The 19,717-nt window shown below is 48.9% G+C and overlaps 1 long non-coding RNA gene across 1 annotated transcript; it reads left to right on the top strand.

The window, feature by feature from the left end:
* Window positions 1–14,484: 14,484 nt before the first annotated feature.
* Window positions 14,485–19,491, top strand: LOC133047732 (uncharacterized). The gene is made up of 4 exons (XR_009690827.1): window positions 14,485–15,173; window positions 16,266–16,423; window positions 19,312–19,368; window positions 19,475–19,491. It is a non-coding gene; the product is annotated as an uncharacterized LOC133047732 (long non-coding RNA).
* The last annotated feature ends 226 nt before the right edge of the window (window positions 19,492–19,717 follow it).

A 19,717-nucleotide genomic window follows, 5' to 3' on the forward strand; every position in this document is an offset into this window, starting at 1 on the left:
GTCTTGGGAGGACTGTCTGTGGCCTTGAACAAGAGCGTCATCAATTTGCAAGGAACCCTACTCGAATCCAGCAACTCTAAACTCAGGAAGGGGAATGCGGCCTGAGAACCCCAGCAGAGCTTGTTGGACACACATACCCCAGTTTCCCCATCCCATGTGGTTCTGACTTGGCGGGACTGCAGCAGGGCCCCAAGAATCTGCATGTTCCCTGAGCTTGCTGAGGGATTCTGCCACCCAGCCAGGTATGGGAACCAGGGTCCTAACCAGTGCAGAGGGATTGGGGATGGAGCACTGGTTTCCGAATTGGCCTGCTTTCTGTTCCCCGGCCTCAGCGGTGCACCGTGTGTGTGCTCTCAAGAGCGTGTGGTCATCAGAGGCGCCAGGTGTTTGACCCACCCTCCCCACAGTGAAGGACGTCCGCATGCACCCCTGCCTCCCCAGTTCTGAGAATTTATTAACTTCCACGTCTTTGGCTAGAGTGGGAGAGGAAGCTCCCCTGTACGCACACCTGGGCCTTTGAGCTCTCCTCCTCCATTGCCTGCCCTTCCTCCCGGGGTCCTGGGGGACATTCTGGAGCAGGAGGAAATACACCAGTGGGGTGGGGTGTTCTCTGACCTAGATGCCTGTTCTGGGACTAACAGTTTTGATGTCAATAGGTACCGTAAAATGGGTCATAATATTCCTCTTGAGAGAAAGGTGCTGAGTTAGCTGAGAGTTAGGCCAGCTCAGGACAACTGCCTTCTCCTCTGGTCTGTTCCTTTCCCTGGGAAAGGTGTGAGTAATAACAGGAGTGGAATTGGCAAACTCAGCTCACTCTCATCAGTGATGGGGTTGTGTGCACAGGCGGGTGAGTGGCCCTGAGACAGAGGGGAAGGGCCCAGGGGTGGGGCGCTGCCGGGAAACCTCACATGGGCATTTCTGCTCCTCAGGGAGCCCCAGCATGATTCCTCGACACCCCACCACACTCTGTCCTCTGGCCTGTAGGTTGGAAGCTGCCACCTCCCCTTCCACTCATGTTCTCATCTCTGAGCCCCTCCTCAGAGATGAGAGCCCCCTCTGAGCCCCCATCCTGTGCCCAGAAGACGAGCACACAGCCTCTTTTTGTTAGAGGAGCTCTCTGCCCTCACGGCAGCCTAGGACAGAGGAGCCCGATCGCACACCGGGTCCCACACAGGCTGCCCTGTGCTTGGCTGCCAGCTCCTGACTTCCTTCCGAGACGGCAGGCGGAAGCCCCTGGACAGAGCTCATCAATGACCCGCTATCCTAACCCCGGGGCCCTCTGTGTACAAAGATGTAACAGCTCTCCCTTCGCCTGTCTTTCCAGATCTTCTTTCTTGCCTGTGTGGTCTACTATTCCACTGCCTTTTTAAAATTTTTAAAAATTTATTTGGCTGCCTCGGATCTTCACTGGGCCCATGAGATCTTCGCTGCGTTACGTGTGATCTTTCACCGTGGCGTGCTGACTCTACTTGTGGCACATGGGCTCCAGAGCTCGCAGGGTCAGTAGTTAAGGCCGGCGGGCTTCAGTTGCTCCGTGGAATGTGGGATCATAGTTCCCCGGGCAGGGGTTGAACCTGCTTCCCCTGCCTTGCAAGGTGGATTCTTAACCAACGGACCACTCGCAAAGTTCCTCTGCTGGCTTTTCCAGTCTCCCTGTCTGCTTCCGCTTTGGATGGATAGCGCATGCGTGGTAGCTGCCTTGCTTTCCGATGGGGCTGACTCAAGGCGCTGCCTCTCAGATGAACCACCTGAGTTAACCATCCATCCTCCACTCCACTCCCAGCCTTGTTCCTTATCCTGGCCCCATCTTTGGCTCTTGCTCACCTGGGTGGGGGAGCAGACATGGACAGATGGAGCCTGGATGGGGAAGAGGGAGTAGGGAGCTCTTTCATGTCTCTTGGACACTCAGCCTCCTTCCTGCCTCCCTTCAACAGCCCTGTTTTCTGCATCCTTCACATGCTCTCTGTTTAGGACAGCCTTGCCTGGGTCCCTTGAGCACTTACAAACTGTGTGTATTTACAGGAAAAAAAGCTTCATGTGGGCACAGTCTATTGTCCTAATTACATCAAAATGGCAGGACGTCTGGTCCCAGCAGTCACTGGTACCCTGCATTCTGATGGAAATTCAACCGGCTACTGACTTCTGGTGAAACACTCCTGGTTTCCCTCTGCTCTTGGAGGCATTGCAAGCAAAGTTTCCATCAGTGTGACAAAAGCCAACGGAAAGAAGAGCTCTCTTCTTGGGAAGAATTCTGGGTGTTCGAGAAAACTTTGCTCTGACCAACACAATACATATATTCTTTCATTTGTCCTTTCATCCACTGATTCCCAGTAGACCTTTTAAGTGCCAATTCTAGGCAATACACAAGCCATGGAAGCTTACCATCTTGATCAGGAGATAAGACAGTGAGACAGCATGGCAAATCAGCATGCAACTAAATGTCCTACATTCTTGGTTTGAATCATGAATTGAGGAGGTAAGAGAAGGATCAGTCAGTCAGTTCAGTCACTCAGTTGTGTCCAACTCTTTGTGACCCCATGGACTGCAGCATGCCAGGCTTCAATGTCTATCACCAACTCCCGGAGCCTCCTAAAACTCATGTCCATTGAGTCAGTGATGCCATCCAACCATCTCAACCTCTGTTGTCCCCTTCTCTTCCTGCCCTCAATCTTTTCAAGCATCAGGGTCTTTTCCAATGAGTCAGTTCTTCACGTCAGGTGGCCAAAATATTGGAGTTTCAGCTTCAACATCAGTCCTTCCAATGAATATTCAGGACTGATTTCCTTTAGAATTGACTGGTTGGATCTCCTTGTAGTCCAAGGGACTCTCAAGAGCCTCCTCCAACACCGCAGTTCAAAAGCATCAATTCTTCAGCGCTCAGCTTCCTTTATAGTCCAACTCTCACATCCATACATGACTATTGGAAAAACCATACCTTTGACTAGACAGACCTTTGTTGACAAAGTAATGTCTCTGCTTTTTAATATGCAGTCTAATTTGGTCATAGCCTCTCTTCCAAGAAGCAAGTGTCTTTTAATTTCAGGGTTGCACTCACCAACTGCAGTGATTTTGGAACCCAAGAAAATAAAGTCTCTCACTGTTTCTATTGTTTCCCCATCTATTTGCCATTAAGTGATGGGATGGTAGGGTTGCAAGTACTCTATGGGGGCTAGTGGTCCTCCAGGCCCTGGGAGGAATGGAAGAATTTAGATATGCAGAAGAGAATGTGGAAGACTTTCCAGGAAAAAGAAAAGAGCAAAAGTGTATTGTTTTGCAGCAAGCAGAGGGTGTTCTGGGGCAGTGGAAGGAGCTGGAGAGAATGAACGTTGGCTCCAGCTGCTTCGATGGATGTAGCAGGCATGTGGGCCCACACCGGCCATTCCTGACCTTGTCTGGGAATCGCTTTGGTAACCAAGAATGCATAAAAGAAGCTTCCTGGGCCTGCCCTCGCCTCTTCCCATGCCCTGCAAGCAGGCCTCGTCCAGACCACTCTCATGCACCAGCAGCAGAGGTAGCAAAGAGACTGGAAAGGCAGAGCTGTTTGATTTCCAAGGCCTTCCGATCCAGCCAGGTGGAAGGCAGCCAGGGAGGCAGCAGCTGGTGACAGCCTGCCTTACTGCCTAGATAGCAGGCGGCTACCCAGGGGAACAATTGGGCAGAAAGGGGGGTGGCCGGTCAGGGAACACGGGCCAGTGGAATTCTGAACAAGGTCAGAGTCCAATCTGGTACAGTGCTTGATTACCAATTTAAATCTCGTCTTTCCTCCCAGGGCGGCTGCCACCCTTGCAGAAGAGGCCAAGGCTGCCACAGGGGACATTTGCATTTAAAGAGGCCAAGTGCCCGGCATCCTGGCAGGGCTGAGGCCTGGCCTGCACGTTCATCCCAACACCAGGGGGTTGCATGCTGAGTATGCTCCAATTTTGCCCACATATGGATGCCCACTTGCTTGGGGGGAAAAGACTCCAAATTCTTCTTATTTCTTCCAATCTGAAGGGGGATCTTGGAGTGTTGCAGAGTGGAGGCAGTGGAGTCTGGAAGCTGGTGATCGGATGGTTTTCTTAACTGGCTCTGGAATGAAATCCTAAGGGAATGGCAGGCCGTGGATGACAGGGATAGTAAAGGGGCTAAACTGGAATAAGGCTGGGGTGGGGGAGAGGTGGAAGGTGGCTGATAGAATGAGGCAAGAATCTGGGTTATGGGACTACCCTGGTGGTTCAGGGGCTAAGCCTCCATGCTCTTAGTAGAGGGGGCCAGCGTTCAATCCCTAGTCAGGAAACTAGATCCCACATGCCACAATGAAGATGGAAGATTCTGTGTGCTGCAACTAAGAACCAGCATGGCCAAATAAATAAATATTTTTTAAAAAGAACCTGAGTTACAGTGAGCAGCAGGTGGATTTGACAGCAGTGTGGATTGATTTATTCTGGGCACATGATTCAAGTTGAAAGAAAGCTCCTCTTCACGTCTCTTTCCTTGGGGCAGCTAATTCGCAATCTTTATCTCCATCTGGGAAGCGTTAGGAAATTTTAATGCATGATTACTAATGCCCCAGAGATTCTGCTGCAGCAAATCTATAACTCCTCTCCTTCCCCATCAAGCGCAGCATCTTGCCCTCCATCACCACCACCCTAAGGGAAGCGGGGAAGGGCTGGACAAGCCCTCCTCACTCCCATGTGCTACAGACACCCGGGCTTGGTCTTCCTGCGACCCCTTTACCATTAAATCAGCTTGCACTTATTGCATCCCTAGGTGTTGGCGGAAACTTAGGCACACAGCTTGAAGTCATGGGTACCTTTGTGTTTGCTTTCAGCTGGACAGGCTGTCTATGAGAAGAGGGAGGACATGGTGCAATGGGATTGTGACATCAGGGTTCTCAGGGACAAGGACCTTCTCAGAAGATTTGCTTGTCTGCCCCCTCAAATGGAGAGCCTGGCTGTGGTTGGCTTTGGCTGTGGGCTGGGCTGGGGCATTAGGTTACCCAACACCCTAACACCTGTGCTGGGGAGCCCATATCTGCACATGTGCACACGCACACACACACACACACACACACACACACACACACACACACACACACACACACACACACACACACACACACCTGCTGGAGGCACCCAAAGGTACATTCTGTGTATCCTGCAGCCAAGTGGATGGCCAAGCAGGTCTGGCTGGCCCAGACTCCATCTGAGCACTCCTGGGACTCGGGCGTACTGAGGCTTTGCTGTGAGCCTCAGGGCTTCCTCCCTCTTCCCCTTCAGCTGGCAATGGTGTGTGGGGGGGTGGTCAGAAGTTGATGTGACAGGAAGTCCCTGCTGTCTGAGGGCAAGGAACAAGGAATACTGGAGCCCAGCTCTTCAAAAGCACATGGGCCCTCTAGGCCTCCAGGTCAGGCTGGGGAGGCTCAGAGCTCCCTTGGGTGCTGGTGGGTGTCTGGGGCTGGCAGGGACCCCAGGAGAGAAGTTGCTTGGAGATGCACACTAGCTAAGTGGGCCACAGATGATCTTTGTTGGACACATTTCCCACATTAAAAAAACCCAGCCATACCCAGCCCATCTACCCCTTACTTTGGAAGCGGCAGGAAGCTGGTGGGCACATTTGGAATCTCCAGGTTCCCAGACTCCAGCAGGCAGGACACCCTACTGTCCACCTCCAGTGTCCCGTCCAGCTTCATCCGCCTCTCTGCCCTCACTCAGATCTGCTTCTCAGACTGACCTGCTCTCTGCCCACCTCTCCCTGCTCACCTGGATGTTCCAAAGGCCATCGGTCCCAGGTATCAATCACCCCACAGGTGTGGTGCACCCACTTCCTCCTCAGACACCGATCACCCAGCCCATCTAGGTCCAGCTCTGGGAGCCTCCCTCGGTCAGAAGCGGTTTCTATGCATTTCCCAGAGAGGCTGCGTCGTAGCAGTTATCCCACACATCATCAAGCTGACTTCGGAGCTCACAGAAGGCGCTGACCCTGCGTTTCTCTCCTTCCGCACCTAATAGCACACAGCTCAGAGTCTTGTCCATGGAGGTGTTCACTCACCCCATGGACTGTACAGGCCAGGATACTGGAGTGGGTAGCCTTTCCCTTCTCCAAGGGATCTTCCCAACCCAGGGATCGAACCCAGGTCTCCCGCATTGCAGGCGGATTCTTTACCGTCTGAGCCATAAGGGAAGCTGATATATATATATGTATATATATCTCAATATATGCAGTTTACCATTTTAATCATTTTAAGTGTACATTCAGTGTATACTAAGTACATTTATAATGTTTTGCAGTCATCACCACTATCCATTTTCAGAATTTTTCCATTATCCCAAATAGAGATTCTTCACAACGTAAATAATATCCCCCCTTTCCCTCCTCAGCCCAGCCCCTGGTGCCCTCTACTCCACTTTCTGTAAACAGCGCAGGTACACCAGTGGGATTTTGGCAGGCTGAGAAACAGAACTCTCAGCTGGTCATTGAGGAGCCGTAGGGATGCCAGTTTTTGCTTAGACTCTCTCTGAGTCTCACTTTCCTCACCTGAATGGTAGAAACAATGATACCATCCCTGCCTAAATCAAGATTTTGTCCTGAGAATTGAAAAATAACACAAGGGCTTCCCTGATGACTAAGTGGTAAAGACTCTGTTTGCCAGTGTAGGAGACTTGGGTTCAATCCCTGGTCCGGGAAGATCCCACATGCCTCAGAGCAACTAAGCCAGCGGGCCACAACAATTAAGCCTGTGCTCTAGAGCCTGGGAACCGCAATTACTGAGCCCATTTGCCACAACTACTGAAGGCTGAGTGCCCTAGAGCCTGTGCTCCGCAACAAGGGAAGACACCTCAGAGACGCCAGCTCACCGCAGCGAGAGAGCCACCCCTGCTCTCTGCAACTGGAGAAAAGCTCGAGCAGCAAAGACTCAGCACAGCCTAAATAAATAAACAAAATTATCTAAAAAAAAAAAAAGACACAACTAATACATTTATATTCAAGCATACACACCTTTCTAGGTTTATACCAAAAAAAAAAATTTGTGAATACATTGATACGAAGTAAGTAAAGTTGTGTTTTATATGCTCTAGGAAAGTTGTCTGTTCAGTGAAGTTTCGTAATTAACTTTTTTGTTACGTGGATGACTCTCGGTAATGTGTCTGCTTTGAATGTATAGCTTTGAATACTTGTTTCTTTCTTAGGACCAGCTGCGTGGAACACTAGCTGACACTGACAGGCTGACTTTAGGAAGAAAGGATGGTTGACTGAATGTGGCAAGGAAGTGCTCAAACGGCAGGCTGGTGAGAAGCCTTGTTAGAGGCTGGGACTTGTCCTGCCCTCCCCAGCGCTTTTCTATAAACAGGATGAGTGGACCGGCCTTCCACCTCTCTGGGCGGAGGCAGTGTGAATCTTTGCCAAGGTGAGGAGCCAAGGCTAGGTGCATTTTCTGGAGATCTGTGCCTCGTGGGCCCTTCTAACAGACTCCAGAACCTTCCTGGGGAAGCTCAGTCTTTGTGATCACACAGCGTAAGCACACCTTTCCTGCATGTCTGGGAGCCATGGGGCCATCTTGGAAAAGTTGGGAAAATGTGTGGGGTACATCCAGGCTGGTCAGCCAGTGGCTGGATTTAGCCTGGCTACGTCTGGGTTTGCTTTTTCTTCCCTGAAGATTTGTCTCCTCCTTCTCCCCCTCCTTTTCCCTCCCAAGACCCTGGGTGCCAGAGGAGACCCAGGAACAAGTAAGAAGCAAGCCCCAGACACAAAGGCTGTGGGCAGGGCCACCACATGAAATGAGGCGGCCCCCCTTTAAGCAGCTGATTGCTCACATGGGCGGTGCAAGCCAGACGCCTGGGCCAGCCCGATTCCCCGCGGTTCCCGTCACTCACCTTGCTGCCGGTGTCCGGGCTGGAGCTATGCTGGTGGGCGCAGTCAGCTTCCCGTGCTGGGCCCGGGCCTGGAAAATGTCAGCTTGTGGCCGGCTGTACATAAACCACCAGCCACTCCTGGGCTGAGGACACTTTTCCACTCACCTTGCTCCAGACTTCCAGGGCCTGTGTCTGTCTATGTTTATGTCTTGGTTTTGTGAATAGAGTCTCCTTCCTGAGGAAGCCTGTCCTTGGGGGCCACCTCCTCCCCAGGAGATGAAGGTCTCAGCCATCACACCTGAGCCCTTCAGAACATTCCAAACCTTCTTAAGGAGGTAGCCAGGATCTAGAGCAGTGCTGGGTGGGGGCCAATAGTATGGGCCCAGGGACGGTGTGATTCGAAGGAAGGAAGAGTCCCCTGACCCAATACACCTGCCCTCCCCTATGTTGCTGAAATTTCTACCAAGGTGTGACTCAGGGGGAAGTGGGGATGGTATAAATTGGGATGTTGGGATTAACAAAGGTATACTCTTATGTATAAAATAGATAACCAATGAGAACCTACTACAAAGCACAAGGGAAACAAAAGGAAGGTACAATATGTATGTAGGACACACATTAAGTTAACCTTAAAAATACATTCCAATATATTAGATGCAGACAAATACTGTTTGATTTCACTTTTCTGAGGTACCTAGAGTAATCAAATTCATAAAGTCAGTAGTACATTGGTAGATGCCAGGGGCTGGGGGGTGGGGGCTGGGGAGGGAGAATGGGGACTTAGTGTTTTAATGGGGACAGAGTTTCAGGTTAGGAAGGTGAAAAATTCGGGAGGTGGAAGATGGTAACAGTTACACAATAATGCGGATGTACCTAGTGTCACTGAACTCTGCAGTTACATGTGGTTAAAACAGTATGTTTTATATTGTGTGACTCTTACCACAATGAAAAACGTTAAGAAAAAAAGTTACAATGACAGTAATGGTGGTGTTTCTTGTTTGAATTGTACTTTCTAGGTTTTATTAGCTCTTTCAATCTCCACATCAGCTTCAAGTAGGTGGGTCAGGAAATGTTTCTGTTCTTTCATAGATGGGGACATGGGGAAGGTCAAGGAGATTCCAGTCCAGGCAGGCTCGAACTGGAATCAGTCGTCCTCGGTCCCACCCTCATTCTGTCATTGTCACCATCAAGGAAAACTGGTGTTCCTTGAACTTAGTTTCCTGATTTGAATGTATTTTGTGATTTATAAAATTCTTTTCATTTAAATATGACATATCAGTTAAAGGCAGGCCTTGATGTACTGATATTCTCCAAGATAAGGGGCAAAGTACAAATGGTAACACATGGAATGTGGGTTCAGTCTGCTGATATTTAAGTTTTTTTTTTTTTTTAATGCCTATATGTGTGGTGAGAGTTGCATAACAATGTGAATGTACTTAGCGCCAGTGAACCACACAGTTAAAATGGTTAAAATAGTAGAATAATAATAATAAAGTCCTGAACAGCTAATTAAAAAATGACTGTATGTCTACACACGTTTGATTGTGTTTGTGCACCACCAGTGCTAGGAAGATACACAGGGCATGTTGCTCACAGGGGTGGAGGGAGGAGGGAGAAGTGGAGAGTGGCAAGAGGGAGCAAGTCAGGGGTTTGGAGGCTGACTTTTCTATTTCTTTGTACTTTTTAATTTTCTACTGTGTATAAACAAATTTTTTAAATGAAAATATTTTATGCTGGAAGTCTTGCAGTTGTTTTTTTTTTTTTTTTTGGAGCCAATGGGATGATGTAAATGATATAAGACATTTTATGTACATAATGAGATTATGATTATTACTGTCTAAGGGGGTTCCTTAAAAGCTGTTACCACCATTAGACTTGACAACATTGTGTTACTGGAAAAATACAGGAACTGAGATGTAAGTTAAATTTGGCCTCTGGTTTTCTCATCTAAAAAGTTAGGGGAGTGAGGGGGAATCATGTGAGTTCTGAGAAATAAAATGAGAATGTGAAAAACCAGATGCAGCATTCTGCATGCCATTCTCCCTTCTCGAGTCTTGTGCCAGGTGGACTCTGGAAAACGTTCTGTTTAAAGTAAATTTTGACATCCAAAAAGGTCTCAGGGCAGTACTACCCAAAAGAAATAAATGCAAGTCACATGTGTAAGCGCTTCCCTTGTGGCTCAGCTGGCAAAGAATATGCCTGCAATGCGGGAGATGGGTTCGATCCCTGGGTTGGGAAGATCCCCTGGAGAAGGGAAAGGCTACTCACTCCAGTATTCTAGCCTGGAGAAGTCCATGGATGGTATAGTCCATGGGGTCACAAAGAGTCAGACACGACTGAGCGACTCTCACTTTCACTCACAGGTGTAATGTTAGGTTTTTAAAAAGTACAAGGCTTCCCTGGTAGTACAGTGAATAGGAGTCCATCTGCTGATGCAGGGACATGGGTTTGAACCCTGGTCTGGGAAAACTCCACATGCCACAGAGCAACTAAGCCTGTGGACCACAACTACTGAAGCCTGCATGCTCTAGAGCCAGCGAGTTGCAACTGCTGAAGCCTCTGCACCTAGAGCCTATGCTCTGCAAACAAGTAAAGCCGCTGGAATGAGAAGCCTGTGCATGGATGGCAACTGGAGAGTAGCCCCTACTCTCTGCAACTAGAGAAAACCTGCATGCAGCCAGCGAAAAGCCAGCACAGCCAAAAATAAATAAATATAGCAGTGTATACATGTCCAAAAAAAAGTTTTTAAGAAGTACCAAGAAATAAGTGACATTCATCTTAATAATATATTTTAATTAACTCAATATATTAAAAATGTAGATTTAGCATGTAGCCAATGCAAAATTATTCGTGGGATATTTTACCTTGATTTTCAGGCTGAGTCTTTGAAATGTGCATGTAATTTTCACTTACGGCACATCTCCAATCAGACCAGCCCCATCTCAGGCAATTAATATTAGCCCATGTGGGCCTAACCCCTGCCCTATGGGAGGGAGCAGACAGACGGTGTGGGCTCTTTGCCAGAGATGACTCGATGGGAGGCTCTGGATAACTCAGATAACCCTGGGTTGCCCAGTCCAGGCGGCGGTTAGGTAACAGGAGCACAGAACGTGCTTGAGTAAATAAACAGGGAACTGTTACAGTCTGCCCTGTGAGGTTAGTCTCCCATCATCTCAGGAAAGGTCAAGTACTTCACCGCAGCAAAGTGGAAAGGGAGCTGGACAGGACGTGAGGGTGGGGGTCAGGGAAAGGACCGCCCCTGTCTCCATGTGACTGCCCACTGCCCGCTGCCCTGGCCTCTCTTCCCTCCTCCCCAGTCTTTGCTGTGAGCCCTGCATCAGCCTGAGCCCTCATTGTGCTTCCCTGGTCTCAGCCTCCTCTCCCCACACTACACACTGTTCTCTTTTCATGGCCCCGGGTCCTTCCATGGGCTCATTCCACAGCCCCAAGAGCTCCCCCGAGCTTGCGTCTTCCCAGCATCTCACTTGGGTCTCCCATCTCCTTCCTCGCCACCCTTGCTCCTCTCACCAGGTGCCCTCATTCAGCTCCCCGAGTCAGAAACCGGAGAACACAATGCGGCTTCTCTCCTTCTTGCCACTTCCAGATCACCAGCAAACCCACTGACTGTCGAGAGTTACCAGTACTTCTCACCGAATTGCTGTGAACATCTGACTCTGTTCTTAGATGGAAGGGTCTGCCCTCCATCCCACAGGCAGCACATCTCTCAAAAACTTAAATTTTAAAATGCCTCCACCTGTCACAAATGTCCCTGGATGAAGTCCAGGGTCTATGTGTGTCCCCTGACTACCTCTGAGAATCTCATCTCTCTCTGCTTCCACCCCTGCCCTCTGTGATGGGATGAATCATGACCCCCTCAAATTCATATCCCTTGGGAACTTCAGCACATGACTTTATTTGGAGGTAGGGTCTTTGCAAGTGTGATTAAGGATGGAGATGAGCTCACTCTAGATTAGGTGGCCCTAAGGCCAATGACAATTGTCCTTATGGGAAGAAGAGACACAGAGAGAAGAGGCAGAGATTAGAGTCATGTTTCTACAAACATCAAGGATGGCCACGACCCCCAGAAGCTAGGAAGAAGTGAGGAAGGATTCTCCCTTAGAGTCTTCTGAGGGGAGTTTGGCTCTGATGATGCCCTGATTTGGAGTTCTCACTGGCAGCACTGTGAGCAGATCAATTTATGTCATTTGAACCCACCGTGTTCGTGCTAATTTGTCACGGCAGCCCTAGGAAACCAAGGCACTGTTTCTGTTTCAGCTGCAACTTGCAGTTACTTGGGTTTCCTTGTACTCACCCTTCCTTCAGGGCTGCCCGGCCTCCCTTCCCCTTCAACCCGACTCATGGAAGCTTCTTGATGTGTGTTCTCAGATGGGTTAAGTGTGTCCCTGCTGTGTCCCCGGGGCACATTGCCTCTCTGATTGCCTGAGTTCCCCCTCAGCAGGGAGCCCTGTGAACCCAGGAGCGTCTGCAGGACCCGTGTCCTCTCCCCACCAGATCCACCTGCAGCAGATCCTGAGTGTTTACTGGAGGACTGAGCGCTGTTTCCTCTGTCGGGCATTACTCTTTGTGGGCATCATTTCTAGTTATCTTTGCTAAAGTTTTGTGAGTTAGATGTTATTAGTATTTCTTTTCTTTCTTTCTTTTTTCTTCTATCTTTTGGCCTCACCATATGTAATGTGGGATCTTAGTGCCCTGGCCAGGGAGAGAACCCAGATCCCCTGCAGTGAAAGTGCAGAGTCCTGACCACTGGACCACGAGGGAAGACCTATTAGTGTTTATTTTTCAATTCAAGACCTGGAAACCTAGGCTAAGGGCCCCCAGGGCTGACCTGAGTGGCATGAAGTTCTATTTACAGGCTTTGTAGTCCACAGGAATTTGAAAACTTATTTTGGGCGCTACTCAGCCTGGCTGTCAAAGAAGTATTTTTCACTGTGTGCATGCTCAGTCTTGTCCAACTCTTTGACTGTAGCCTGCCAGGCTCCCCTGTTCTTCACTTTCTCCAGGCTCCACTGTCCATGGGATTCTCTAGGCAAGAAAACTGGAGTGAGTTGCCATGCCCTCCTCCAGGGGATCTTCTCGACCGAGGGATCGAACCCAGATCTCCCGTGTCTCCTGCATTGGCAGGTGGATTCTTTACCACTGAGCCACCTGGGAATTCGAAGTCCAAAAGTCAGACTTTGCCAAGGAACGTGCTTTTGACGTCCAGTAGAAAGTGATGGTGGTCATCACTGGGGGGCAGAGTGAGGCCAAGGGAAGAGCTCCAACCTGGAAGTTCCATCACTAGAAGACACTGGTGTGCAAGTGCTTGTCTTGGTGCCCACCCCTCCCCTGCCCCCCAACACCCCCCTAGGCCCCCTGCATGTGCTTGTGATTGTAATCTGCAGGAACTGAGCTCCAAGTTAGGAAGCCTTAGGGGAGTCCAGGCCTCCCTGCTGACCTGGGCAAGTCCTTTCATCTCTCAAGCAATCATCAGCCTTCTTCACCTCCTCCAGACCAACTGAAATGGAATTTCTAGCTTAGGGTCCATGTATGTGTTTTTAAAGGTCCCCTAGGACATAGGTCCCCAACCTCTGGGCCTCAGACTGGTACCTCCTGTCAGATAAGCAGAGGCATTAGATGAGAAATAAAGTGCGTGATAAATGCACTTGGATCATTCCCAAACCACCACACCCACCTTGGGTCTATGGAAAAACTGTCTTCCACAAAATCGGTCCCTGGTGTCAAAACAGTTGGGGATGCTGCCCTAGAAGATTCTAGGGGTGGAGAATCAATGGAAGGAGGGGGAACCTGGAAACCTTGGGTGCTTAGATAGGAGGGAACTCCCAAGGAGATAGAGGGTGAAGATGGGAAGCCACAGAAAATGAAGGCGAACCTGGCTGAGTTGTAATTGTGCCCTGGGTGGGGGCGGGGGTGGGGCTGTCACAGCTTCTAGCAGAACATTCACAGACACTTGCCCCCGGGGCCTCTGTAAACCGTCGCATTGACCCAGCCCCCTTCACTCCCCTTCCCAACAGGAGTGCCTTACCAAAGGCTATCACCCAGCCCTCACCTTGGCCCCGGGTGTCTCCAGGCTCACTGGACACTGGACCTGATTTCTGCCATCTGCACGCCTGTCTTTCCCTGGAGTTTGAACTCCTCCAGGCTGAGTCCACACCTTATGCTCATACTAACCTTATCTTAATTGATTCTACCCACATGTGCCCTGTCTGTTGTGCGTTTTCTGCCCTAGAGATCTGGGCAGAAGCCTATGGTGCCAGAAAGCATAGGCCTTGGAGGCCCCACACCTGCAAGAATTTTCACTAACTGGCAATGTAATTTGGAGCAAATGATTAACCTGGCTGCCCAGTCTCCATTTCCTCATCTATAAAAAGGGAATAATAATACCTTCCTCTTAGGGTTGTTCTGAAGATAAGATGAGGCAACGTGGAGACTGTCCTTGGCATATAGTAGGTGATCAATAAGTTTGTGTTGATTAAGCAAGCAACTGGATAATCACTGCCATAATTGTAACTCAGATCAGGGAGTACTTGCTTATTTTCTCCTTTAATACAGTCAGCCCGTGGGGTGTCATTAGGCTCATTTTACAGATATGGAAAAGGAGATTCAGACAACTTATCAAGTCCTCAAGGCCCACTCCTCATAAGAGGCACACCGGGGGCTCCCCTTAGATCCTGCAGTTTCTCTTCTCCAGGGCTCCTTGGCTGGATATGAGAGAATGAGAACAATCGCCAGTTTGGGCTCTCTTCTTGGGCCGAGAGCACAGTCCGAGGTTCAACAAGCTCCCTCCTGGGTCTTTCTGATAGAACTTTTTATAGAGCTCAAGCTTGGCGAGCCTGGCCGACGCTGCCATCTGCAGGGAGCGGGGAAGGGTCTGTCGTGTGTCCGCGGGCTCTGGTCATTTGCTAAGTGGCTGGGCTGTGTCGTGTTCTGGTGCGTTCTCCTGTGTGATCGCATGCACAGCCTTCCGGCTCACGTTCCAGCCGAGGTGGGGCTGGGCACGCACAGGGCCTCTAGTTCCCTCTTGGTCTCTTTCCACGAGGACATCAGGGCTGCCAGTGCGGTCAGGCCCATCTGTTTTCTGCAGCAGAGCATGTTGTTGCATTGTCTCAGGGTGGGAGTGGCGAGAGGAAGGAGGCGTGATGGGGTTGGGACATGAGGAGACAGCAGCCAGTGCGCCTCCGCTCAGGCTGGTCCGCGGCCAAACTGATGGGAGGCCCATTGGAGGATCCAGAATTCAGAGTCCGGGAAAGGCGGCTGTGGAGTCTCCGGGACAGGAGGCAGGGCTGGCGCTGGGGTCTCAGCCTCCCTTCCGTGCAGGCTCTGGTGAGAAGCGGGTCGCATTGCCAAGCTGTTGTGTCCAGGCTGGGGCCTGGCTTTCTGGGCCAGGAATTCAGTGACACCCTGTGTCCCCCATTCCCTGACCTGGTTCCCCAGGTTTGGGTCATAGCTGCAGAAATAATCTCATGAGTTTTGCTTTGTTTTTTTTTTTTTTTCCCCTTCAGATTTTTATTTAGAATGTAAGAGATGGCCCATCTCTTTTTCTCTGGTGCCCTGGCTGTGTTGATGGTCCCATGGTGTCTGGAGGGAGGGGTGCCCCAGCTCTGCCCCCCGCAGCTCCCCTCACGCGGCCCTCAGTCCCTGGTAGAGGGGTGGTTGGGGGGATGTTGAGGAACATGCCCAGGCTTCGAGCCCTTTCCACGTTCCCAGCCTCTCTCTCTGCTCCCGGGCCAGACAGGCTTGCTGGAAGTTGTGAACAGTGGGAGCTAAAAAGGGAGGAATCACACCCCTGCTGGGCTTGAGGGAGAGCTCACAGGGATGGAGGGTGAATGGAGCTGAAGGGGAGGAAGACGGGATCCAGAAATATCTTGAGGAACCCTTAACCCCAGGCCTCAAGTCCCCCTTTCTCCTGGGGAGTTGCACTCAGGTATCCCTGGAGAGTCAGACAGCCTACTTCCTCTCTCTCTGCCTTCTCCTTGCCCTGCCAGCCCGGCGTTCTTGGGGAGGCCTGGGTGCCTGGGGCTTCTTCTGTGGCCAGCTTAGCCCCTCAGACAGGCCTCGGGGGCCATAGCTAAGCTGATGAGGCCTGAAGGCCTGGGGCCTTCTGAATGGGGCGAGTGTGCATGCTAAGTCGCTTCAGTTTTGTCTGACTCTTTACAACGCTATGGATTGTAGCCCGCCAGGCGCCGCTGTCCAGGGGATTCTCTGGACAGGAATACTGCAGTGGGTTGCCATGCCTCTTCCTTCAGGGGATCTTTCTAGACCCAGGGATAGGACCCATGTCTCTTAGGTCTCCTGCATTGGCCGGCAGGTTCTTTACCACTAGCACCACCTGGGAAGCCCTTTGAATGGGGAGGGGAGCTCAAAGCAGGAGAAGAGGAAAGAAAAGCGAGCAGTCTGATCTGGTGATTTAATTAGTTCCAGGAGTCCATCTGGCTGCACAGAAATACACACGGAATGAGGCTCAGCCTCTGACCTCGCTCTGCCTGCGTCCAAAACGGCCGGTAGGAGCTTCGATCAAGGGCAGGGGACCATACAGTGTCTACACCAGCAACTACTGCGGAAGAGATAAGCAGGTGTGTGAGGATAGTCATGTGTGCTGATTTTTTAATTGCAAGGAAGGAGTCTGGGGGGGTCTTGGGGAGGGTCCTCATTGGACTCACCTGGGGTCACAGGGAGAGGGCAAGTGTCACTGAGATATGTTGGGGATGGGGAGCTAAAGTCAGAATGTCAGATAACATAACGAAGGAGCAGTCGGGGGTGGGGGAGGGGGTGGAGAGGTGGGGGGTTGGGGGCAGTTTACCTGCAATGAGCCTCATGTCCCCAGACCTTAGACAGAGAGGGAGGAAATGGAAGTCTCTGCCCAGGAGCCTATCTACATTCTAAAATAACTTCTATGACACTCATGGTTCTTAAAACACTTTCACTTTCATCCGAGTATCTCATCTTGAGCAGACAAGCTTCTTGAAGGCAGAGGTTCTTTGGATCCTTGGGGGTCACAGGAGTGTCAGCCCAGACCTGCATGAAGGATCAGATCGCGGTGTGATAAACCCCAGGTGTGTGAAGCCAGGGAACCCAGAGGTTTGAAGTGAGTCTAAAGTTTAAGAACAAGGCCACATTCTTCACTATAAATTTTATCTGCACAGATAACGTTGTTGTTCAGTCGCTAAGTTGTGTCTGAGTTTGCAATCCCACGGACTGCAGCATGCCCACCAGGCTTCCCTGTCAATCACTAACTCCCGGAGTTTGCTCAAACTCATGTCCATTGAGTCAGTGATGCCATCCAACCATCTCATCCTCTGTTGCCCCCTTCTTCTGCCCTCAATCTTTCCCAGAATCAGGGTCTTTTCTAATGAGTTGGCTCTTCACATCAGGTGGCCAAAGTATTGGAGCTTCAGCTTCAGCATCAGTTCTTCCAATGAATATTCAGGGTTGATTTCCTTTCGGATTAACTGGTTTGATCTCCTTGCTGTCCAAGGCACTCTCACGAGTCTTTTCCAACACCACAATTTGAAAGCATCAATTCTTGGGCAACAGCTGGGGTGTTTCTAAAGCACCTTTATTTCAGCTGTCTCTTATCTCTTCTACTTTCTTTCCATTCCTTTCCCCAGTGCTGTCTTGCTTCTTCTTTTTTTTTTCAATTTTAACTGACTTTTACTGTGATAAAGTCACAGTAAAAATTTAAATTTAAAATACAAAATTTATAATTTTATGGCATTAACAACATTTACACTGTTGAATCTCCCTTACAACCATCCATCTCCAGAATGTTTTTTAAAATTGAAATATGGTTGATTTACAGTGTTGTGCTAGTTTCTGGTTAGTAGAGCAAAGTGACAGATATAAATATATATATATATACATTCTTTATCAAATTCTTTTCAGTAGTAGGTTATTACAGGATAAAAAATTGAGGTATAGGACTTTCCTTGTGGTGCAGTGGACAAGGATCTGCCTGCCAATGCAGGAGACCTGGGTTTGATCACTGGTCTGGGAAGATTACACGTGCTGTGGAGCAAATAAGCCCATGTACGACAACTTCTGAGCCCATGCTCTGGAGTCCACAAGCATCAACTACTGAAGCCCATGCCTAGAGCTTGTGCTCTGCAACAAGGGAAGCCACTGCAACGAGAAGCCTGAGCACTGCAAGGAAGAGAAAGCCCAGGTGGCAACGGAGACCCAGGACAGCCAAAATTAAATAAATAAATGAATTAAAATTTTAAAAATTTGAGGTATAGTTGCATATAATATTATATAAGTTATAACTGTACAACATAGTGATTCACAATTTTAAAGTTTATACTTCTTTTATAGTCATTATTGGTTATATTCCCTGGGTTGTACAATATATCTTGAAGCTTATTTCATTCATACTAATTTGTACCTCTTAATCCCCTACCCCTATATTGCTCCTCCCCACTTCCCTCTCCCTACTGGTAACCATTAGTTTGTTAGCTCTGTCAGTTTTCTTCTTTTTTATTATATTCACTAGTGGTATTTTTTAGATTCCACACGTAAGTGGTATCACGCAGTATTTGTCTTTCTCTGACTTATTTCGCTTAGCATGGCACCCTCCAAGTCCATTCTATGTTGCTGCAAGTGGCAAAATTTTGTTCTTTTTTATGGCTAAGTAGTGTGTATGTATATGTATATATATACATATATATATATTTGTATGTGTGTATATATACACCTAATCTTCTTTACTCATTCATTCATCTATTGATAAATAGTTGGTTTGCTTCCACGTCCTGGCTATTGTAAATAGTGCAGCTATGAACGTTGGGGTTCATGAATCTTTTCAAATTAATGTTTTCATATATACCCAGAGTGGAATTGGTGGGTCATATGGTAGTTCCATTTTTAGTTTTTGGAGGAAACTTCATACTGTTTTCCACAGTGGCTGCACCACTTCCCACTAACAGTGTAGGAGGGTTCCCTTCTTTCTACATCTTTACCAACATTTTTTATTTCTTTTCTTTTTGATCATAGCCACTCTGACAAGTGTGAGGTGATATCTCATTGTGATTTTGATTTATATTTCCCTGATAATTAGCATCCTGTTGGCCATCTGCATTTCCTCTTCAGGAAAATGTCTATTCAGTTCTTCTGCCCAGTTTTAAATTGCGTTGTTTGGTTTTTTGATGTTGAGTTGTATGAGCTATTTATACATTTTGGATACTAGCCCCTAATCAGCCATATTGTTTGCAAATATTTTCTCCCATTCAGTAGATTTTTTCATTTCGTTCATGGTTTCCTCTGCCCTGCAAAGGCACTTAAGTTTAATTAGGTCTCATTTGTTCATTTTCACTTTTATTTCCTTTGCTTTGGGAGACAGAGCCAAAAAAAAATATATTGCTACAATTTACATCAAAGAGTGTTCCCTCTCCAGAACAATTTTATCTTCCCAAAGGAAAATTCTACACCTGTTAAGCAGTAACTCCACATTCTCCCCTTCCCCCAGCCCCTGGCGATCACCGCTCAATATTCTATATGAATTTGACAACTCCAGGTGCCTCATGTAAGTGAATTTATACAGTTATTTTCCTTTTGTGCCTCATTAACTCTTTCTGTTGGCTTTAGTTACATTCACGCAGACCTGGTCTCATCCAACATATATCTATTAGGTACCTGCAGAAGTAACCCCACTTGCTGTTCCCGGGGCAGTTCAGATTATGGCTCCACAGAGGGCAAAATCAGGTGAGAATGTCACTTAGAGGATTCTTCCTGACAGGGCAGGCTGATGGGGTGTGCTGAGACTGTGTTGTAATGAGTTACCATCACTACTTATATAAGTCCATGCGTGCTGGTTTGGGAGCACACGTGGCTTACTACTTTTGTCCCCATGGCCTCCACCTCACCTGAGCTCC

The sequence above is a fragment of the Dama dama genome, chromosome 27 (assembly GCF_033118175.1).
Source record: "Dama dama isolate Ldn47 chromosome 27, ASM3311817v1, whole genome shotgun sequence".
Classification (NCBI taxonomy): Eukaryota; Metazoa; Chordata; class Mammalia; order Artiodactyla; family Cervidae; genus Dama; species Dama dama.